Source organism: Lagopus leucura, unplaced genomic scaffold (genome assembly GCF_019238085.1).
Source record: "Lagopus leucura isolate 7727_CA_CO unplaced genomic scaffold, USGS_WTPT01 Super-Scaffold_100019, whole genome shotgun sequence".
Taxonomy (NCBI): Eukaryota; Metazoa; Chordata; class Aves; order Galliformes; family Phasianidae; genus Lagopus; species Lagopus leucura.
In genome coordinates, this window is record NW_024962273.1 from 1,841,618 (window position 1) to 1,857,865 (window position 16,248).

Here is a 16,248-nt window from a genome sequence, read left to right on the forward strand (position 1 = left end):
GCATGTGCAATGGGTCTGCTGCTATTTCTAAGGGGAAATAATACTCAGAATGTGTCCTCTTGCACCACTAAAGCTATTTTAAAATGGTCTTAATTTAATAAGAGGCACTTGCCAGCTCGTCCTCCAGTGCACCTTACTGACTGCTTCACTTCTTTGCTTCTATATCTAGTTTGGTGGGGAAAATAAGATGTAGAACACAAAAACGTAGCACTAGGGGGTCTTCAGCTCATTGAATTCCTGATCTCTGAAACTAGCAGCAAGATTCCCCATCAACCTCTACAGGGCCACAATTTCACTTCCAAAAAAGAAATTCTGTGGAATTAAATATGTTTACCCATTTGCACGTACAGAAGATAAACCTGAGTAAGTCATTGCAACCACTCCTTTTCCTATTTCATATTAAAAACAACATTTAAACTTCATGTGATCATACACTTACCGAGAGGGAAAGAGATATTGCACAACAGAGGATGGAAGGCTGTAAAGTCACCATCTAAAAGTGATTTAAAGTACAAATATACTTGTGCTTAAAATAAGCAGAAAGCTCTGAATACGACCTTCCCAATGAGTGAAGTTAATATGCAAGAACTCCAGATTGTAGCGATTCTAATTGTAATAATAATAATAATAATAATGAAGTGGGATACAAGCAAACAACAAAACTAAAACCATTTCCCATGGAGCAGATTGGCACAGAACAACAGCTGAGATTCCTTTCTGAGAATGTCAGCTCTTCTCCATAAATCTGGAGTCCAAAGAAAGTGGAAGAAAGTGGAAGAAACAATAGGGATATTCTTAGCCATTTACACTAAATGAAGATGAATCTCCCTTGATATAAGGGAGATGATATAAATCATCAACAACTTGTAAGGATCAGAAGGAAACAAATGATGAGGAAACCAAGGCAGCGGGTGACTGTGAACGCACAGCAGGAGAGAACAAGTCAGAACAAAAGCAAAAGACAAGACAGCCTGCACAGAAACATGATGCATTTACATGTGGGTGAACCATACCACAACTCTTATGTCCCATGAACCTTCCCTCCCAGCTGCTGTGTCCAATGGCAGCACTGCCTCGTTAAGGATGAACCACTGGGGCATTACTGCCTTGGTTTTAGAATGTCTGGGAAAAGCCTTCTTCCCAAAGCAGCACTGCTGTCAGTCATTGAGCAATAGGAATAAATATTTGCTTGGGTTTTCTTTGCAGTGATAAAAGTGTAAAACACAGCCTGACTAACAGAACATCACCAACTGCAAGAAGGATGCAATGACCCATGTCATCTAAAAATACCTACATCTGCAACATCCACTTCTAAAGACAAACATCTCTTCATTTTCTCACTGCTATCATTCACATCTGCACGTTTAAGCCAAGGATCAAGTATTCATTAACTAAAATGCACACTTCATAAACTGGAAAACATTATTTGCAACACAAGAAGCGTGACCACGAACGCAGAGTGCCCTGCAGCACTGGTGGATCAGGAACAGCTACGCTGTTTGTCATTTCCCACAAGACAGAAGGAGCTCCTTACACCCCATGCACACTCATTGTGAGGAGCTATGGGTGCCCAGCAGCTCAGCCCTGCGGAAGGATATATTTGAGCAATTGTTTCCTTACGTTTTTTTAATGAGAAAACATAAGTACACGATTTACCCTTCCTATACTGTTTCTTCTATTACCTCTCCTCTGTCCCTGTTGTACTGAGGTCTATCATTGCTGTCCTTCAACCAGAACAATGTTGTACATTAATCAGTTTGATCCCCAAGAACGGATTTGAGTTCCATTACTCCACACATTCCAGTCCTGTGCACCTTCTAACAAGAAGCTGTGAGTCACAATAGAGCTGTTGCTATAGCCTGAAAGAATAGAAACTGATTTTCAAAAATGCTACAGGGATATAAAGTGATTTTCAGAAATTAAGATGCAAACATCTATTTTAGAAATCTTCTGCAGTCATTCTGAGTGTTGCACCCCAAAGCGAGGAGAAATACAGAAGAAAAGCAATGCTTTCCAAGGTTAGTTTTTGCTGTAAAAATCAACTTCAGTAAATACTATACAACTGCACCTGATGACGTACCCAAATTTACAGCTGACTTCATAGCTATCAGCCTTTTCAGGCCTGTTTCACCATCAGGAACTTAACGAGCAGAAAAACAAACAAGAACACCAAAGAAAACCGATGTCATTCAACAAAACCCTCTCCTTCTGCTCTTCTCTCCTTTTTTATATTTAAAACATTGCATGCATTCTTGAGAAGACAAACGATGACAGATTGATTCTCAAAACCATCTTAAATTTTTTTCTAACCTATTAATTTGAAAGAAAAGAAAACCTCTTAAAAATGCTCATTGGTGCTTTTAGCTTGTGCAATGTGAAAGCTGACGCTGTGCAACAGGAGGTGCAGTTTGCCTTTGTCTGAAGTTAATTTAGAGACTGTTATTTCCTCTGCAGGTCTAGTCGTATTTTATTGTAAGAAATGCATTCCTTTATTATGTTAAGATAAACGTTAAGGTGTTTTATTGTGGTAATTTCTTTGAGATAGAGAATACAGTGCTGGCATGATCCAGGTCAGGTGCAGGAAGGCAGAAGCTCAGGGTTCCCTTTGCAGCATCCCTCCTGGTTGTTACCTGCTGCTGGAAAGCCATTGCAGAACCTGAGGCTCAGGCTCCACGCATCCATGCAGTGTCTCCTTACCTTCAGGGCTGGTGCCCGTGTATGGGATACAAGCAAATGTCAATTAATAAAAACGTAATGTCATCTCAAGTGTAAATACCCACATACATTCTTTAATCATCCTCTCTCCAGGCCCAGATCAGTAGAGCTCTCTGCCACAGGCTCTCCCATTGACATTAACAGGTTCATACATACAAGCAGATGCGTGGCTTAATCACTCCAATACAAAGATAAGCCAGATGAGCCTAGAGATCTCTTCCAACCCTAATGATTCCACAGGTCTATGATTAAAGAAAAGAAGAAAGCTCCATGGTCAACAACTACCACTTACCACTATGGAGAAACAGCTGAGAAACCGTACACCATCCACTTGAACACAAAGGCTGCAACGTTCATTAGATTATTAATGCCCTTATTGCACGAGAGGGACTGCAACATTCATTACGTTTTATTAATGTGTTTGCCAAACAAGAGACAGAGTTTGTGACCAGCAACCTTATGGGGCTGCCTAACCCAAGGGTACTCACTCCTTGCCACCCAGGAACCTGAGCAAACACAGGTGATGCTTGTGTGCTATTGAAAATCTAATATAAACCAAACAATACTTGGCTGCTTTTAAATAAAACAATTTTCTCAAGGCTCGAGTCACAGTGGGAAACTGGATTTTAAGTTTTGAGTTGTTACAAGGCTGATTAATTAAAGACATTAATACATGGGGTACAAGTTTTAGATGTGAGGAAGGGTCACTAACCCAGGTATTTAACATACTATGAGGCACAATGAGCTTCACCACGTATTGGGTGTTGCATCACAGGATGCACATTCCCAGGCTCAGGCTTTCCTATCAAAATAGGACATAAACTCAGCTTCCTGAAACACTGGGCACTGCACTGACAGGTCACCCCATTCAAGCACAATCTGCCACTCCTTCCACACGAAATCTTTCTTCACCACCACAAGAAGTTGGAAAAAAGACAAACCAAACTCTGGCAGGACCATTCCCAAGACAGAACTGGTATCAGATACAAATGGCGGGGCTTTCATACCTGTACATTCATCAGTAGTTCTGTCTGTGACCAAATTCCAGAGAGCTGAGCTTATTTTGATGGGATGGGCTGACGCAGAGCTCGAGCAGCAGCTTTTTCAAGCCCCAAGTTTAAGCTGCAAAAAACTACCAGTGCTTCTAAAAACCACGACGACGACCTCATAACACACACAGCCGAAACACGTAATCCCCACTTCCTCACATTCGGCCTCCCTGCTGCTCCAGGATCCCACAGGCACCTCTGTTTCCCATTCCTGGACCACGTGAGGCTTGGCTTGCAGGCACAGCCCATTCTGGCAGGCTGAACGCCTCTCCACCCATCTCTCAGCTTAGGCTCACATGGATGCACGTGTATTCATCTGAGGGTTTCGGTCCAGGCGGTGCTCAGACCAGGTCCCTTCTTTCTGCAGGGATACTGATGGGGGGTGAGGTGTTTGAAGCTGGTACTTTGTCACACCTGGAGAGCTGGGGAAATGCCCTCCATGGTTTCCAGCACTTTTCCCAGCGTGTGCTCGGACCAACAACCAGCTGACTCTCCTCATCTCTCCTGATCTCTCCTGCTGAAACTGATACAGCTTGTAGGGAACTTCAAAGGTCCGTCCTGCAGACAGAAAGTCTGCACACACACACGTGCACACCAAGCAGACACTCACTCGAGAGGAGGAAGATCTGCATTCCACTCTCTGTCTCGGTTATCAGCTCTTTTATCCAATGGCTTCAGCAGATAAAACATCTGAATTTTTAGTGAAGGTAAATAGCACCAGTAAACCAGAATAAAGTGCCATATTTTCCAAGAGAGCCACAGTTGGAAAACCTGTATTTCCCCAGCCTGCCTCTCCTGCATGCCTCCAGGCATCTTCCCACAGGTGGAGCACAGTCCTCAGCAGCTGCTGTGAATTCCCAGCTATGAGGACACTCGCTAGGCATGCAGCACATCACTGCTCCAACACTGGTGTTACGGTTCCAAGAAGCATCTTCATGATTTAAAACATCACAAGGGCTATTTTTAAAAAGCACTTCTGAGTTTTCATGGATTTAGCCACAGGTCAAAGCTTTACAGTCAATATCTGTTGTAGCAGGCTGTTAAAAACATGCAGTGCTTGCTGCTGCTGGAAAAATGCATTGCACCAAATCAGTTCATGCACTCCTGGGTATTGTTGGTAGTGATTAACAATTAAACCCTCTTCCAAGCAGACTTAGAAGTTGATTAACTACTTCATCCTTCACATGAAAAGGAAACAACTTAGTAAAAGCACCCTGAATAAGCAGGGTCATAGCATTTTTCCAGCATAAAACAGCCAGTTTAGGGGAGCACGGTTATTGTAAGAGCACAGAAGGGACTTCCCTGTGTCTACTCCTTCAAAGAATATGTGCCATATTCAGTATACAAGCCAACGTGTTTTGTGTGCATATACATCACCAGCATTTTCCTGCGGTAGTGAAATGAGTGAATCTGAAGCTTTCAAAGTAATATCACTGCTCATTTTATGGATGTTCCTGGCCCTTTGATGAGCTGCCACCGACAGAAGGCAGCCTCAGCTCCTTGCCTTTTGTTGCTACTGCTCGTGGCAACCACACCTCTTTCCAGGTTGGCTGTGGGAACACGGCACTGGGAATCACAGTTATCTCCCATCCGCAGCCCTCCCAGCACAAATAGACATACAGTACGTGTGAGGAGGAAATTCTTTATCCAGAGGCAGTGAGGCCGTGGCACTGCCCAGAGCTGTGGTGCCCCATCCTTGGAGGTAGCCAAGGCCATGGATGGGCGCTGGGCAGCCTGAGCTGGAGGGCAGCCAGCCCACGGCAGGGCTGGGGGTCCCTTAAAACACAACCATTCCATGGTTCTGTGGTCTTTGAGGTCTCTTCCAACCCAGTCATTTCGTGGTTCTATGAAGAAGTGCTCAAACAAGCCATAGCCAAACAAACAGATGAAAATGAAAGATGCTTGCCACAGTTCACACAACTCCTGTTCTAGCCATGGTTTTTGGGGAATAATTTAATGCTCAAAGCGCTTGTAACAAAATTCTAAAATTAGATCTAAATGTCTGATTTCAAATGGATATACAAAATATATACAAAAACTGTGCTCCACAGAAGACTGGAAACTCACCTGCAAAGAGCATTCTTAAAACTTGGTTCTGCAGAGCCATCCCACAGCAAGCTCCTGTCTGTGGGAAGACAACCTACTTATCTGCATGTCCAATTGGACTGAATACTATCAATTCTTATCAACTCTTAGCAATTCTTTATGCATATAAACATGCATCTGCATACATACAAACACTGGTTTCTCTGGTAACATAATCAGTATGAAAGCACAACAATCTAGGTGACATACCCCAAATGCTGAAGCACCGCTTTTAGCTGATATGATCTTGAAGGTCGTTTCCAACCTTGCCATTCTATGATTCTATGAGTGTAAATTGAAGATGTATGCTGACAGCTGGGACTAAAGCTCAGATTAAGGTAGAACTTTGTGTTTCTGAAATAACTAAGAAACAGGAACAACAATTACATTGATGCACCGTGCCTGCTTTTAAGCTGTGTTGACTTAGAAGCGTGCATACTGCCAAATTTCAAGTCCCATCTTGCGTATGTCCAGGCACGTGATTTAGCACACTATCAGAATTAGTCTGAACCACACAGGCCTCTCACATGGAAGCACTGCAGGGAAACAGCACCGTGTAAGATTACTGAGTGCCAATCACTGCCCTCCCAGCTACAATAGATTATTGTCAGAAGCAGCCACTTAATAAACTGATAACATTCCTCACAACACAGACGGCTCCTCTCCAGAGCCAAAGACAATAGAAAAAATAAAGCACAAGGAAAAGACATTTAAATGTGAATCGTATCATCACTCCATTACATGTTAGCACTCACATGAGACAGCCCACGATCTTATCTAGTGACGGTTAACCACAGGCAGGGTTGTAAACATGGATTTAACTAGTTGAGAGATCTCAGTTCCCTTCACTTTGGTATCTGAGTGTACAAGCAAACATTTCTGTTTCTGCAATGACATATGCTGCTTAAAACCACACTGTTAATTCACCACGGTCAAACTGCACTGACAGCATAAAAAGCCAACCAGGCAAGCATGGCTTTAATAAATGTATCCCTTCCACCTTGCCATGTAGTTCATATCCCTACAGAATAAGCAAAACCCACTGCAAGAAGCCTGATGCAACTGGGACTCCTTATCTTGCTTGCAGCGTGGTATTTTTAGCAATATTAAAGAAGATGGAAATACATTTCAAAGAAAAAACAACCATATCAATAACTAGAAGGTTAGCCGATCGTGCTTTACAAGACCAGAGGTCTTTGGGCATACCCAGAATCCCACTGTGAAACATATTCAGGCAGGATATTAACACACTGGATAACACAAAAATAAGCAAATACATTAGGAAATACTGCCGTGCCAGTATAAGAATTCTACCAGCACTATACTTCTGAGCAAGGTCTTTGCAATGTCCAAACGTCACCTGGTTAGGAACTCCCTGATGGCCAACAGCAGGAGCACTAGGCGCCCACCTCCATGGCTTTTAACAGCTGCCTTTCTATTTCCCTGGTAAGCAGCTGAAATGAACCCAGAGGACATTCCTCCTTCAGACACAGCTGTCCTCAGAAATAACACGATGCTGCCCAGAGCAAAGAAAGAAAAGGAAATGTTTCTTTCTCCTCCTGTGCTACCTGAAATTAACGCATCTCTGCAACTACCAAAACTGCACGCAGTGCGTGCATTCAGCCTTCCAAGGCCCAGAACCAACCTGTAATTGCCCTTACGCTGGCATGACAGTTGGATACAAAGGTTCATAAACATACTCATGTGCCTATTGATATTTTCAGGTGTTTGGACACCACAGGGCATTTTTTCAAGACCAAATAACCCTTAAAAACAACTAGAAGTGGTCCAGCTACTTGTTGACTCTCTGTATCTGCTGTTGTTTTATTTCTCTAATGATTTCTCAGAAGATCTGACATCAACAGCTGATCTCTGTTGAAAACACATGGCTCTTCAAGTGTTTGCTACTGCATGAAGGCTGGAAGGCTCTGGGCAGCCTGGTCTGCTGGTTGGCGACCCTGCAATAGCAGGGGGATGAAACTGGATGGTCATTGTGGTCCTTTGCAACCCAAGCCATTCTATGATTCTATGAAGGCCCCAGGAGGGCTGCTGCTTGCCCTGTGCATTATTTAAAAGTGAAAATAAGGTGAGGGTTGGGTCCTGTCATCTCTCTTCATTCCATCCTCCCTCAGCTCTGTGGACGACAGACCCCAGCCTGCAACACAACACTCATCAGAATAGGGGAAGAACTGGAACAGCACAAGGCAGACAAATCTCACACTGAAGGCAATGTATGGGCACGACCCACACAGCAAGGAGCAGCCTGTGAGCAGCTCAGGGCTGGGCCACGGTGACAAGCCAGAAGGCCTCAGTGGTGCACGAGCAAAGGTTGTTCTTCCCCTCCATTAATTCTTACTGAAATATCCTTCTGCACCCCTGTGTTGCAAACACAGCTCTTCAGAAAAGGCAAGTATCAGTTCTGCACACCGAATATCTCATTTCCTACAACTAATGAGGCACAAATCCTACCTCACTTGACACATCCTTCTTCTTGTCCAATTATCCTGTAATTATTAACTTCATGCTGCTACTTCACAGAGAAATTTTCAAGTCCATGCAGATTAGCCGTAAATCCGCAGCTAATATCTCAAATGTTTTAAGCTCCTATTTTAAGTTTTTCCACGTGAGACAATTTGTGTGAGGAGTTCTTAGCCGCAGTCTTGTAGATCTGCTCACCTCTACAAACATTCACTTATTCACAGCAAGGGGTTGGGAAAGAATGCACTTTCGTTTCTGAATGGGATTGTTTCGAATTCGGATCATGTCAGCAAGCCATCTTGCAAAAGAATGGTACTGAATCAACAGAGGCAGGTGGGAATCACACAACAGGAACACAGAACCATTCCAGTTGGACAAGACCTCTGAGATCTCTGAGTCCAACCTCATCTACCCCACCATGCCCATTGCCCACGTCCCTCTGTGCCTCATCCCCATGGCTCTGGGACAGCCCCAGGGTTGCTGCCCCCACTCCCTGGGCAGCTGTGCCGTGGGCAATCCATGGGGTGCAATTCTGCTTGCACTCCACAAGCACAACACTAAACAGACACGTACTGAAAAGAACTGTAGGAAGGGGTCACGTCTCCAGGCACTTGGAATAAAATAAAACTCCTGGCATATTCTGTGATCCCAGCACACCAGCGTCTGGGAAGAACCAAGGCGACCTGCATTTTGTTTAATGTTTGACTTAACTTGACAGCTTTAAAAGCCTGGACACAGGACCCACCTCTGAGCAGACAGATCATGGAGCAGAGCTGCAGAGCTAAGATCAGGCATCTGATAATGCCCTCCATCCTGCCATTCTCAGATGGAACGTCCATCAGAGGATAACCCCAAGCCGTCCTGCAGCCTCCAGGAACCAGACACTACAGAAAGCACTGAAATGATGAGTCTGGGGAAGGTGTTGTGTTACTTGAGCCAGACACAACAGATGGAGACAGCGGACTTTTGGGCAAAAAGATGGCCCCAGTGAGAGAACAGCAGTGAGACGGAGCACCCACCAAAGCTATAGGCTAAGGGAAACCCCCCCACCCATAGAAAATTACAGCCCAACGCACTTTCTTAGCTTGTTACCAGCTGAGAAAAGGAATTCTGACACTGAAGCTCACATTTAACATCTCGCATCTATGTGGACATCAAAACTTCTTGCACCTGGTTTCAAGTAAATTGAAGCGTAAGGCAAAAACAAGACCAGCAAACAAGACTTTAAGCAGCGAGGGGATATGCAGAATGCTGCCAGGTGAGCAAGTCCAGCCATACAACAGCCACGTCTGCACATCCCCATCCATTTCATAAGCTTTTAGCTCAATTTCTGCAAATTAAGTTGAGCTCTGAATGAGTGCAATTTGCCGCAACAGGTTTATTCACATCGAGACAAAGCCGGGGCAGCATTTTTCCCAAAAAGGATTAGATGACTGTAACTTCTACCACCTGCACTTATGCATGTTTAGACTGCGGGAAGGGTAATCACCGCACTGCAGGGCATGATCTGCAGGGGTCAGGAGATAATCTCCCTCGCATCTCTCCGTTTCTGACATCGCCCAATTGGCGAGGTGCATAATAGGGGATATTAGTCCTCCCCGAAGTGCTGTTATTCATCACTGCCAGAGGCAGCTCTGCGGAGCTGAGATTATGAACCACGTAGAACGGCAGCCTGTTCCTCCCAGCTCCAAAATACTCGAAGCTGGAAGGCCACGCTGTTTTTCAGATACAAATTCCGTCCTTCTTTAAAGCGTTTGCAAAGGAGAGCCTGAAGGTGCACCTTTCCGCTGCATTTCACGGGGCAATACTGAAAGAGATTCCTGTCGCACCAGCGGCCTGCAGACCACGGAGGACAGCGCGTTTTTAAGCTAGTTTTGCTTTCGCTGCCAGATTTTAAACGCAGGAATATCCGCGCGGGGAAGGCTTAGAGCAAATGCAGAGAGTTGAAGCGAGCGCTGCTCCTACCTCCGGCGTCAGTCCTCAGTAACTCAGCACAGGTTCGGGGATTTCGGGCTTAACTCCTCCATCACCGCGGTGCCCGCGCGATGCGGCTCTGCTCCGCGCAGCTCCCAGAAGGCTGAGCAAAGCTCGCGCCGGCACGCAGCTCCGCGCGCACCTCCAGCGAACGGACGGCAGCAGACGGAGCGCCCGGCGGCTGCGGCCCGAGCGCACGCGAGGCACGAGGAGCAACGCGCCGCCGTCCTGACGACACCGAGCAGCGCCCTGCCCGCATCGGGGCCGCCACCGCCGCCTCCCGCCCTCGGCTCCCGCCCCGCTCCCGCTCACCCGCTGCGGCCGCGGCTCGGCGCTGCCCCGCGGGGTGGGGCCGGGGAGGGACGCCCATCGGGCGGCCCCACACGGTGCTCCCTTGAGGGAACGGCGAGGGCCGCGAGCCGCAAACGCTTGTCACACAACGCTGCAAAGTTCAGCTCGGTTTTATTTTCCACTGTAACGGTTTTCAAATGATACATCATGCAGTCTGCCAGCGTTCCCACCCGAATCCGATAGAACTGTGGAACGAAGATAAAATACTTATCTCCACGGGACGGGGGAAAAAGGGTTCAGATCTGCTGTCAAGAGATTAATACATTTCAGCATTGCTTGATGCAATGGCAAAAACAAAAAAAAAATTTCCCCTTGTTACCAGCAAAAGGTGTCCACACTTTATTATTATTTCTTTTTTCCTAAAATGAACACTACTGTAAAGATACATAGAGCCCAGAGAATACACGTCTGCAGCACACGGCACACACTTTACAAACTAGACATGGATAATTCTACAGAACCCCTGCGGTTCTCCCACCACAAAACCTGTTCCAGTGGACGAGATGGGGAGCAGCGCCCTGCAGCCGTGTCCCATCGTGCAGCACATGTCGGCCGGCGCGCTTCGCTTCACACAGGCACAGCAAAGAGGAAAGTCAAAGCAAGAGGAGGTTCATTGCTCACGACTCATTAGGTTCTCCTGGCAGAAACCATCCCTGTGAACATGTTTGGGTGTTTGGTTTTTGTTTGTTTTCACTTTTTTTGATTTTCACTGTTTTCAGGATAATCCCATTTCACCCTTGTTGAGTAAAACACAATCGAGATCTTCCCAGGTTTAACTTTCCTTGCTTTTGGGAAAACAAGTCAATGAAACGTGAATTCAAGGACAAACTCAAGAGGGTGGTGAGGCACTGGCACAGGTTGCCCAAGGAGGCTGTGGATGCCCCATCCCTGCAGGCATCCAAGGCCAGGCTGGATGTGGCTCTGGGCAGCCTGGGCTGGTGGCTGGCCACCCTGCACACAGCAGGGGATTGGAACTGGATGAGCACTGTGCTCCTTTCCATCCCAGGCCCTTCTATGATTCTATGATATCACTGAGAGAAGCTCAGCTGAGCAGGAAATAGTATTTTATTCCTTGAAAAAGAACAGTACGCACTTTAGTTCCATCTGAAGTATGGCTTCCATTTGTGAAAAGTGTTTCCACCAAAACCATGCAAGACATCTTAGATGTGAAGCTTCATTTGCGCTATACAAATCACAACTTGAAAATCAGCCTAGAATAAATATGACACAACATTCAAAGAGCAAAGTAAGACAGCGCCAGGTACTGGAAATGACAAAAGACAGGGTTTGATCCCTGCAGAGCAGATGTGTGGCTTTCATTTTCTATCTATAAAATACATAAGACTTGAAAATGGTACAAAAGCTGGATATACAATAAGCAATACAAACTTAAATTGCCTCATTGAAATAGGCTACAAAACAAGAATCTATAAGCAGAATAAGTTCAACTGACAGACTGGATAATTTCCAATTAAGCATCGAATGTATTTCTTTTGGAGGAGCTCAGCCTGCTGCATCTTGTCAGTGTTTCAGCTATAGAAAGTTCTCTTACAGTCTTGAAGCAGAAGTTAACTTGGAGAAACTCACACTGCTTTAGCTAGATGAACTGACTGGCTGATCAGCACTAGCACAATTAAGAGATGTCAAAGCTAACTTAGTACTCAAGCTGAAGAAATCTGTCTAAACTGTCATACATAACTGATGATAACAGCACGAGCAACTTGGGAAACTGCATTTACAATGCAACCCCCTACCAAATTTTGAACTCAAAATACAGATCAGCAGCTGTACTGCAATACAAAATCAGGCAGCAACTAAGAGTTTGGTATTCTTTTTTTTAAGACAACTGCATTAGAACAAAAACAAGAGGATAATTAGTTCATAGCAGAGAGTTCAGCTCTGAGCAGCACAGAGTAGGTTTGAATTAGTAACTCTAGTAAAGGTTGCATATGGCGAGTTCACAGTTCATTTTCCTGGCAGTGCACGTGCACATAAAGAAAAATATAAAACTCTGAAAAATACAAAATAAATTACATACATGCAAATTTTGCAACTTCATTAAATATTTTTGCAAAATGCTCCCAAATATAGTGCAACATCAAAAAAAAAAAAAAAAAAAAAGTTAAATGAAGTCCAGCTTACTTTGCAAGAAACTGAGTAATGTCAGTAGACAAAAAAATACTGAAGTAAATTTGCAGTATTTCAAAAGGCTCTCCATTACCCAACTAGTTTCGTGTCAATGTGAACACATTCAGAAATTAAAGAAAAAAATCTGTCTCTTTCTCTCTCTCAACCTAAGAGCAAACACCTGCAGCAGAAGATGTAGCTGTACCCTCCCTGGGAGCCACACTGCTGGGTGACACGGCTAATGTGACACAGCAGCGGGAGCAGCTTCTACCTGCAGCTGTGCTCTCCCAGAAGGATTCCAGTGCCCCCTTGCTGAGAAGCTGGACACGTTCTGCCTGGCACCAGGGAGGTGAGAAAGGCTCTGAGTACAGCAGGATGGCTTGCACAAGCAGCAAGTGCATTCTTCTCCCCTTGCAGCATGCTCTTCATCTCCTAAGAGGTGTGTTTCCCAGTTTGGTCTGCAAGGGACAGCTTGTGACCCGCACCTCCTCTTGGACCATCTATACCTTAACAGAGGCTATACCTGGGGTTTTTTGTTTTTGGAAGGGAGTGCCTGTTCCTGCTGGGGGCTGTTCCCTCCCGTGTGTGAATTCTGGTGTGAGCAGATCAGGCTTTCCCAAGACAGGACTTCTGCAGCACTCTGAAGGCTTTCAAAGTGTCCTGGAGAACAGTGCTTAGCAACACACGGCCAGCCAACACACTCCAGGAAAACCCACCACCGTAGGGAGAACTACAAGCAGACCAGATTGTAACTTGAAGATAAGTCACACGTACAGTCATGTAACTACCAAACTCCAAAAACCTAGATTTATACTAACAGATTTCTCTGCATCCCATTTGATCTTTAGCAGGTACTGCAAGAAAGGTCATTTTATACAGTCCAGAGATTTTATCAGGATTTTACAAATGGTTCTTTGGGGAAAATTTCCTTCCAAAAATGTAAGCAGTAAAATTAAACCATGTAGCAGCACATTTTCATCCCTTAAAAATATAAAATAATATGTATATTATACAGTAAATCAGTCATGACAGAGCACAATCACCTGCCTTTGATGGCACTTGGTCACCGAATAATTAATTCTTGGATGCCGGAAGGTGGGATTTACTGATGTGACAGAGGTCTTCCAACAGCATCGGGCTGAGCAGAGAAGCCCCAACCTAAGCAGTGCCAGGGTCACACGCCGTCAGTGCCATTCTGGGTGGCAGACTTGCTATGGGTACTGAGATGGTTACGTTAAATACATTGTACAAGTATCTGGAGAGGAGTTGAGCTGAAGACTTCTGTACACGTGGAGATCCTACGAAGCTCAAAATACCTATGGCCAGTGCGTCGCAGGTGGCGGTAGGAAGCGCAGGATGAATAGAATGTGCATCAGGTTGAAGAGGGGGATAAAAGAAAGTAGTGACTTAATGATAGTCTGTAACATGCTAAGTGGGACTGACCTGTCAAAAGAGAGTGAGAAAGGTAACGATAATTAGTGGATGTTTCAGATTAGAAAGCAGATACACAGCATGGCAAATAACTGATACCGACACTTGGCAGAAACTCAATATGCAGCACCCACATTGCCACGAGAACATCAGTGTAAAGCACCATCTCAGGAATTAGTGGAACAAGTCTCAATTACTGAGTCTCAGAGAGGAATTCTGACAGTTTCCAGCCCACAGATTGGCACAGTCATAACAAAACAATGGTCTTGATGAAATTCATTCTTTGCCACCTCTCACACGGCATCACGTCTTGTCTAAAGACATCCTTAAGCACAACAGAAAGGTCTTTTTTCCCCCTTTTTATCTTTCTTTTTCCTTCATGGGATTTTTCTGGACGTTGTGTTGAGGGACGTGGTTTAGTAGGAGCTATTGGGAATAGGTGAACGGTTGGACTGGATGAGCTTTTAGGTCTTTTCCAACCTTGGTGATTCTATGAGTCTATGATTCTCTCTACTGATAGGAGCTGAAGAACAGTATCTTAGTTAACAAGTGTGGAACACAACCAAGTTTGCAAAGATATTATAAAAATGAAAGGAACAAAAGACTACAAATCCAGGCAAGTCATTCTTTTGCAAATATCTCCTGGAAAAAAGGTTCTTTCCTGATGTCTATACACATACAAACACACACACACAAAAATAATATAAACAACGTGAATATAATATAAATATAAACATATAAAACATTTTATATCATATCCTGATGAGGTATTAGGAAAATTGACAGTATCATTTTACACAAAAATATTGATATTTTACAGGCTTCTTTCTCACTAATTTCACGATGGCTCCTTCCAGAAGTTCACAGTAGGGTGCTAAGTACAAAGCTGATCTGCAGTTCGTTATAAATAATTGGAAGTACCGATCTTTGATTGCTTTTGTTACGCTTTTCTCATTAGCCATATGGAAAGCAACATATAAGCAACTGAATGTGCCTGGCACTTTTTAAGTAGCTGGTACAGGATCTTGTAAAGGGAGCAACATTTTGCTTAATTTGCTTGATTGTTTAACACAAAAGTTTCGAGTATTAAAGATCAAGTTATTAGAAAGAATCAAGTCATCTGTGTTGTTTGAAGCAGTGGGTGTTGTAGCTCCCTCCCGGTTACCATCCTCACTAACATCTTCAAGGCAAGTGGGACAGTTGGTTATTAATTCATGCATTTTATTGCCTAGATTAATCTAAACGGCCTGCCTAGATTAACTATAGTTATTCATCTTGCTTAAGGATGGGGAGGTGCTGGGAACATACCAGAGACTTCAGGATAAGGGAAGTCACATTGTCAGGAGCTTGTTTGCACAGTGTGTTTCACAAATACAGATCCCATACAAGCTGGTTTAATAATTTCAGTAAGCCACTATGGAGCATTACTGCAATTGTTAGCATATCTTCATTTCACTTCTTCTCTTTTCAAATGAGGTACCAGACAGGTTTAAACAAACATGAGAAGGGCAGGTTAGTCAGATAACCAGCTTACTCAAGATTTGAAATAGGAAAGCACATGCTTTGTCAACATATTTAGCTCCCTGCTTCTGCTATTGGTGCGCCTGCCTGTGCAAAGTTCCATGCGCACCCAGTTGTGCCACTTTGCTCACAGGTGTATCAACTTTAGGAGAGAGTCCTTCATGCTGCCATGAGAATGAGAGTCCTTCATGCCCACGAGAAAACTGCTACAAATACAGTGATATCCAACCCAGAAGTTTGTATACAGCACCTGAACTGCTCTCCAACGCAGCAACTCGAGTATTTATTTCATATCATCAACCAAACTTGCCCTGTACCTCAGCCCTACCTGTCCCAGAGCTCTGTTAGTGCCCCTCTGTCCCCTTGGTTAGGTGTGGGATGTAACTAAAGCAGATGTAAAGATGATCTCTGGTCCATCTGAAGACGGTTATTAAACGATGAGCTGCAGAAGTGCAGCACCACCACAGCTCAGCTCTCCCTCACTAAGGTGAAGAACAGGAGCACGGCCTCCAGATGG

At 44.5% G+C, this 16,248-nt stretch overlaps 2 protein-coding genes across 2 annotated transcripts in view; both read right to left on the reverse strand.

Annotated features, from left to right (window-relative positions):
• The window catches only part of LYPD6B (LY6/PLAUR domain containing 6B), a 34,006-nt gene extending 23,636 nt beyond the window's left edge, over nucleotides 1-10,370 (reverse strand). The window contains exon 1 of the mRNA XM_042877873.1: nucleotides 10,293-10,370. The gene's annotated coding sequence lies outside the window, so the exon portion shown is untranslated. The remainder of the gene's footprint in view (nucleotides 1-10,292) is intronic.
• A 2,346-nt stretch (nucleotides 10,371-12,716) lies between these two features.
• Nucleotides 12,717-16,248, reverse strand: part of KIF5C (kinesin family member 5C) — a 64,867-nt gene continuing 61,335 nt past the window's right edge. Inside the window, exon 26 of the mRNA XM_042877943.1 lies at nucleotides 12,717-14,222. The gene's annotated coding sequence lies outside the window, so the exon portion shown is untranslated. The remainder of the gene's footprint in view (nucleotides 14,223-16,248) is intronic.